Here is a 5,726-nt window from a genome sequence, read left to right on the forward strand (position 1 = left end):
ACAGGCTTCCCCCAAGATTATAAGATGGTTGACGTGCTTTCTTATTCACACCCAAGAGGAAAGAGAGCAGGCGCATCCCTCCTAGAACAGACCAGAAAGAGCACCAAGCTTGTCTCTGCGTGGCTTGGTCTTGACATCACGTGGCCAAAGGAATAGCCTGCTCTGATTGGCTTAGGTCTGCCCACCCCTTGACCTATCCCAGAGCAAGGGGATAAGATTTCCCTGACTGGCATCTAGTTAGGGGTCTTCCCTGGAGCCAGGATCAATCCCAGCCAAACAAGTAGCTGCTACACAGTGGCCGAGGGGTGGTCTGGATGTGGACGATAACCTTAGATCTCTGCATCAGTCTCTGAAGCTTGCAGCTGCAGGGCCCAAGTCTAGGGCACATGTAGAGCTGCAGCCTGCGGGGCTTGTGCCCACTGGGGCTGAGTGGTCTCAGCCTGTGGGGTCATAGGCAGCAGAGAGGACAGCTGCCCAGAAAGAGAGGTGTGTTCCCTTGGATGTCAGGGCAGAGTGAGTCCAGCGTGGAGGGGTCGGTGGTGGCCAACAAGCTGGCAGCTGTGTGCTCACTTTCAACTTCCTTGTTTCTAAACTGTTTGCCTCCCTGCCCCTAAGGGAGTGATCTCAGGACTGAACTCCTAGCAGCCAACTTTACCACTGTCAGCGTACGAGCAGGGCTGTGACGCTGCCAAGAGGAGTGAGTCACGCTGCTCTGGTTGGGATGGTTTGGTGGGGACAAAGAATGCAGGAGGAAGGTGACTGGAAAGCTTGTGGGGGCAGTCCCTGGGGAGGGGGTTGTCTCTGAGAGTCCCATCTGGAATTTTTTATTATTATTATTTTTTTTAATTTTGGCAAAAAGAGGAAAAATAATAAAAATTCTGCAGGAATGTATATATGTATGTGTGTGTGTGTGTGTATATATATATATAGATAGATAGATAGATAGATAGATAGATATAAAATGTATGTATGCTAATTCACTTCAGTCATGTCCGACTCTTTGCAACCCTGTAGACTGTAGACCACTAGGCTTCTCTGTCCATGAGGATTCTCCAGGCAAGAGTACTGGAGTGGGTTGCCTTGCCCTTCTCCAGGGGATCTTCCTGACCCAGGGATCGGACCCATGTCTCTTATGTCTCCCTGCATTGGCAGATGGGTTCTTTACCACTAGCACCACCTGGGAAGCCTATATATACACATATATATGTATATACATACATATATATATATATATTATTACGTGTGCATGCGTGCATGTTAAGTTGCTTTAGACGTGTGCAGCTCTGTGCGATGCAGCGGACTGCAGCCTGCCAGGCTCCTCTGTCCATGGGATTCTCCAGGCAAAAATACTGGAGTGGGTTAGCATGCCCTCCTCCACAGGATCTTCCCGACCCAGGATTGAACTGTATATATGTTGTATACATATATGAAACTGATTTACTTTCCTCTATACCTGACACTAATACAACATTGTAAATCAACTATATGCCAATAACATTTTTTAAAAAGATTCTACCTTGGGCAAAAGTAGAAATCATAAAGAAAGATTCTGATTTTGATGAAAAAAGAAAGAAAGGAAAAGGGGGGGGGGAGTAAGTGAAGTGTCAGGACTTTCATCCTAACAGTCTGTAAATGTCTCTTCTGCCCCTCCCTCTGTGCTGCTGCTGCAGTGCCTTGCACTGGCCTGTCACTCAGGATGTCACAGGTTGGGGATGCTTCACTTTGCTGAAAAGCTCAGGTTCTTTGCACAGAGTTGTCTCCAATCTGGGGTGGGGAAGTGCCCTCTGGTCAGCTCAGCTCAACCATGGACCCTCAGCCTCCCTATCAGCCACTGAACAGTGAGGATCTTCCACTGTCTGAGCCAACACGCATCAACATTGTGTTGAAGAGACCAGCACGCGGGACCTGGGATTACAGGAGGAAAATCAGCAGAGTTTTTCTTTTGCCTGAGTACAGTTAGAGAGAGAGGCATTTGGGGCAAAACACCGCTGGATTTAAACAAGGATGCTGTCATATAAACAGGCACATCGTTCTAAACTGAGCAAGAAAAAAAATTATTCTGCTGATTACCAATAGAATACCTTATGACTGACAAAGGCTTTGGCTTCTCTCATGTCATTGACTTCTTTCTCATGACAGCCTAGAAAACAAAAGCATTGGAAGCCGTCTTACAGAACAGAAAACTGAGGCAGAGAAGTCTAGAGAATTGCTTCAAGTTACAGTAAGTCCCCTGCATGGTTTAGTTGCTCAATCATGTCCTACTCCGCAATCTCATGGGATTCTCCAGGCAAGAGTGCTAGTGTGGGTTGCCATTTCTTTCTCCAGGGGATCTTTCGGACCCAGGAATCGAACTCAAGTCTTCTGCATTGCAGGTGGATTCTTTACAGACTGAGCCACCAGGACCTTCAAGTTGCAAAATTCCAAAGATGCTAATGTGAGTGCCAGCCCCTGTATGCCAGCTACTATACTGTACTACTATACTTTTCAAGGTACTGTACTGTCAGATTACAAATGTTTTCTTTACTTTTTGTGTTTTTTAATATATACTATTTGTGTGAAAAGTATTATAAACCTATTACAGTACAGTACTATACTAATTGTGTTAGTTGGGTACCTAGGCTAACTTTGTTGACTTACAAACAAATTGGATTTATGAACACACTCTCGGAATGGAATTCATTCATACATAGGGGACTTACTGTATATAGTTACTAAGAGAAGCCTCTACTTAAATTTAGATCTGCTAACTCTAAATCCCCACCACTTTTTTTCCAATGTTTAAGAGTAACACTTTGGCGGTTGGGGGGGTGGCTATCAATATAGCTGCTGCTGCTGCTAAGTCACTTCAGTCGTGTCTGACTCTGTGCGACCCCGTAGACGGCAGCCCACCAGGCTCCACCGTCCCTGGGATTCTCCGGGCAAGAATACTGGGGTGGGTTGCCATTTCCTTCTCCAATATCAATATAGCAAATGTTAGGTAAGGCATGTGCCCCAGAATGGATTATACAAGTCTCACTAGCCCCTTTCACCCACTGGTTTCTTCTCGTGCTTCATGGCTTAGCTTGCTAATGCAGGAGTCACATGTTCCTCTTGTCTTTATTCTCCTGGTTTAATCAGGAAAACGAGTCAGAAGAACTGCAATGATTAGCCTGGGATCATTAGAAGAGGAAAGAATTTATATTCACAGTGACTGTATTTCTAGTCCATTGATTAGGCAATTTTGCTTTTATAAATCAATTGGGGTGATTGCTATGCTAAATAAAATGTAGAATTGCTATCACAAGGAAAACATAAATTATTAGCTTTAAAATACAGACTGTCTATGCCTGCAGTTAGGTTTCCTATGGAATATTTCCTATTTTCTCATCCTGATTCCTGTCTTGGTTTTCTCCAGAGGTGCCCTTAGAGGATCCTTAGCTCTGTTGTGGGCCGACAACATGGGGCATCCTGATGTGCGTGGCTGCCTGAGTGTGTGCTCAGTCACTTCAGTCGTGTCCAACTCTTTGTGACCCTATGGACTGTAGCCCGCCAGGCTTCTCTGTCCATGGGATTCTCCAGGCAAGAGCACTGGAGTGGATTGCCATGCCTTCCTCCAGGGGATCTTCCTGACCCAGGGATCGTACCCATTCTCCTGCATCTTCTGCACTGCAAGCGGATTCTTCATGGCTGAGCAACTGGGGAAGCGCTAGGTATCCTGATATGTAACATTATTACTTAAGGTCCCTTGACAGCTCCCTGGTGGATGCAGGGTGGGGTTCAAAGTCAACACAAGGGACTTTAAGACAATACCACTGCCACACATACCTTCACTCTGCAGCTCCAATCCAGAAGGCAAGATGATTTTTTTTTTAAATATACACAATCACCTTTGGAGGTTCTAGTAACAACTACACCAACATCCTCATCTCTTATAAATGAGTTACATTTTTTTCTTAGGGTATACAGAGGTCATTTCATAAATTGCACATTTCACACTGATTAATCTCGGTGGATTGCCTCTTGCTACAGCAAATATGATAATGTCCAACAATTGTAATAAATAATCATGGAACTTTATGCCATAAGAGGATGCTTTAAAAGCTAAATAATCATTTTTAAGAGGACACTAGAAGATTGAAGAGGGCAGAATGGAGATGGAAGAAAGAGGAGAAAACAGAAAAACAGCAATGAAGGAAGTGCTCAGGGGACTAAAGCGTTGACAAGCCAGAGTTTAGGCTTTCAGAACAAAGAAGGAGGCATTTGGCTTCAATAAGATGGGATCTGATGGATTCTAGAGACCAGAAGTTTTATGAATTAATTTATTCAATAAACATTCATTGTATGCATCCTATGTGTTAAGGCTTTGAGGATTTTAGATTGTTATCATGTTTTTAAGTTCTGGCAGGCTTGTAGCCTACAGAAAAAGGACTGAAGCACAACAGACATTTAATGAGTAAAAAGAGAAAGGAGAAAGAAAAAGCAGAAATGGGGACTTTCCTGGTGGTCCAGAGGTTTAAGACTCTGAACTTCCAGTGCAGGTGGTGTGGGTTGTATCCCTGGTCAGGGAACTAAGATCCCACATGCCACCTGGTATTCCAAGTGACCAAATGATATGGCCAAAAACTTTAAAAACTTTTTTGAATAAATAGAAAAAAAGCAAAAATGGAAGAAAGTAGCAACAGCAGCCAATGCAAACAAGACCCCCATTGCAAGCCCTGATTTTTCCCAGAAAAAATATGTATAACATTTTGTAAATGCTTTCCCAGTTTTCCTCAGGAAAGTCAGGCAGTCTTAGGCACAAGCATATGACACAACTTTTGTGAGTCCGTCCCTCCAGCAGATACTGATTGTGAGGAACAAAACTCAGATCCTGTTCTCAAAGAACTTAGAATCTACTTGCAAATTTTGAACTAACATACATTAAATTATAGATCCCACCTAAGATGACGTTCAAGCAGGTCAAGGGAGGCCTGATGCATACTTTGGCTGCAAGGTTCAAAGAAGGGAGCAAGTCAAGCTGGTGATGGAAGGGAAAGGAAGATTTCATGGAAAGGATGGGTTCCAGGAGGTACCCTGGAGGTGGGGGGACCACTACATCAGACGGAGCAAAAATAAGCGTCTCGTATGTGGGGACCAAGCAGAACCTGTGACTCCTAACTGAAAGATAATTACTGGGGAGTAATGGGACATGAAGTCTGACTATAGCATCAGGGGGAATTTCCAAAGGCCCTGAAACTCATGTATGAGAAGACGTCAGGGGTCCAAGGGTGTCTGTCATGACAGCAGTGTCGGGAGAAGTCACTGGGGCAGAGGTTTTCATGAAGGATGGAACTGCGGCTCGGGCGTGTGGAGTTAAGGCTGCTGACAGGCCACTAGATTCTGAGGAACTGGACCAGCATGGCAGCACAGAGGAGCTAGGAGATGAGCCATTTCAACAAAGTAGATCAGACTTGCAGACCAGTCTGGTTTAGGGCATGGATGGGAAGAGGGCGTGGAAGATGCAAATATCGTCCATTTATGTGAAGCGGAGCAAGATTCACCTTGGGAGAAATGCCCAGATAAGTGAGTAAAAATGAATTGATGCTATAGAAAAATGAAAAAAAAAAAAAAGAATTGATGTTAAGCTGGGGGCACACTTCAGAACAAAAAGAAGAACACGCCTCCTTCCCCAGCCCCCAGGGTTAGGCAAGGATGGTAATAGGTGATGCAAAGCACATCCAGCAGGAAATGGGCCAGGCTGCCTGGCA

At 44.7% G+C, this 5,726-nt stretch overlaps 1 long non-coding RNA gene across 1 annotated transcript; it reads left to right on the top strand.

The window, feature by feature from the left end:
- The first annotated feature begins 1,443 nt into the window (after window positions 1-1,443).
- On the top strand, window positions 1,444-5,465 carry LOC122446632. Its single transcript, XR_006270942.1, has 3 exons — window positions 1,444-2,221; window positions 2,373-2,434; window positions 3,395-5,465. It is a non-coding gene; the product is annotated as an uncharacterized LOC122446632 (long non-coding RNA).
- The last annotated feature ends 261 nt before the right edge of the window (window positions 5,466-5,726 follow it).

This window comes from Cervus canadensis, chromosome 8 (genome assembly GCF_019320065.1).
Source record: "Cervus canadensis isolate Bull #8, Minnesota chromosome 8, ASM1932006v1, whole genome shotgun sequence".
NCBI lineage: Eukaryota > Metazoa > Chordata > Mammalia > Artiodactyla > Cervidae > Cervus > Cervus canadensis.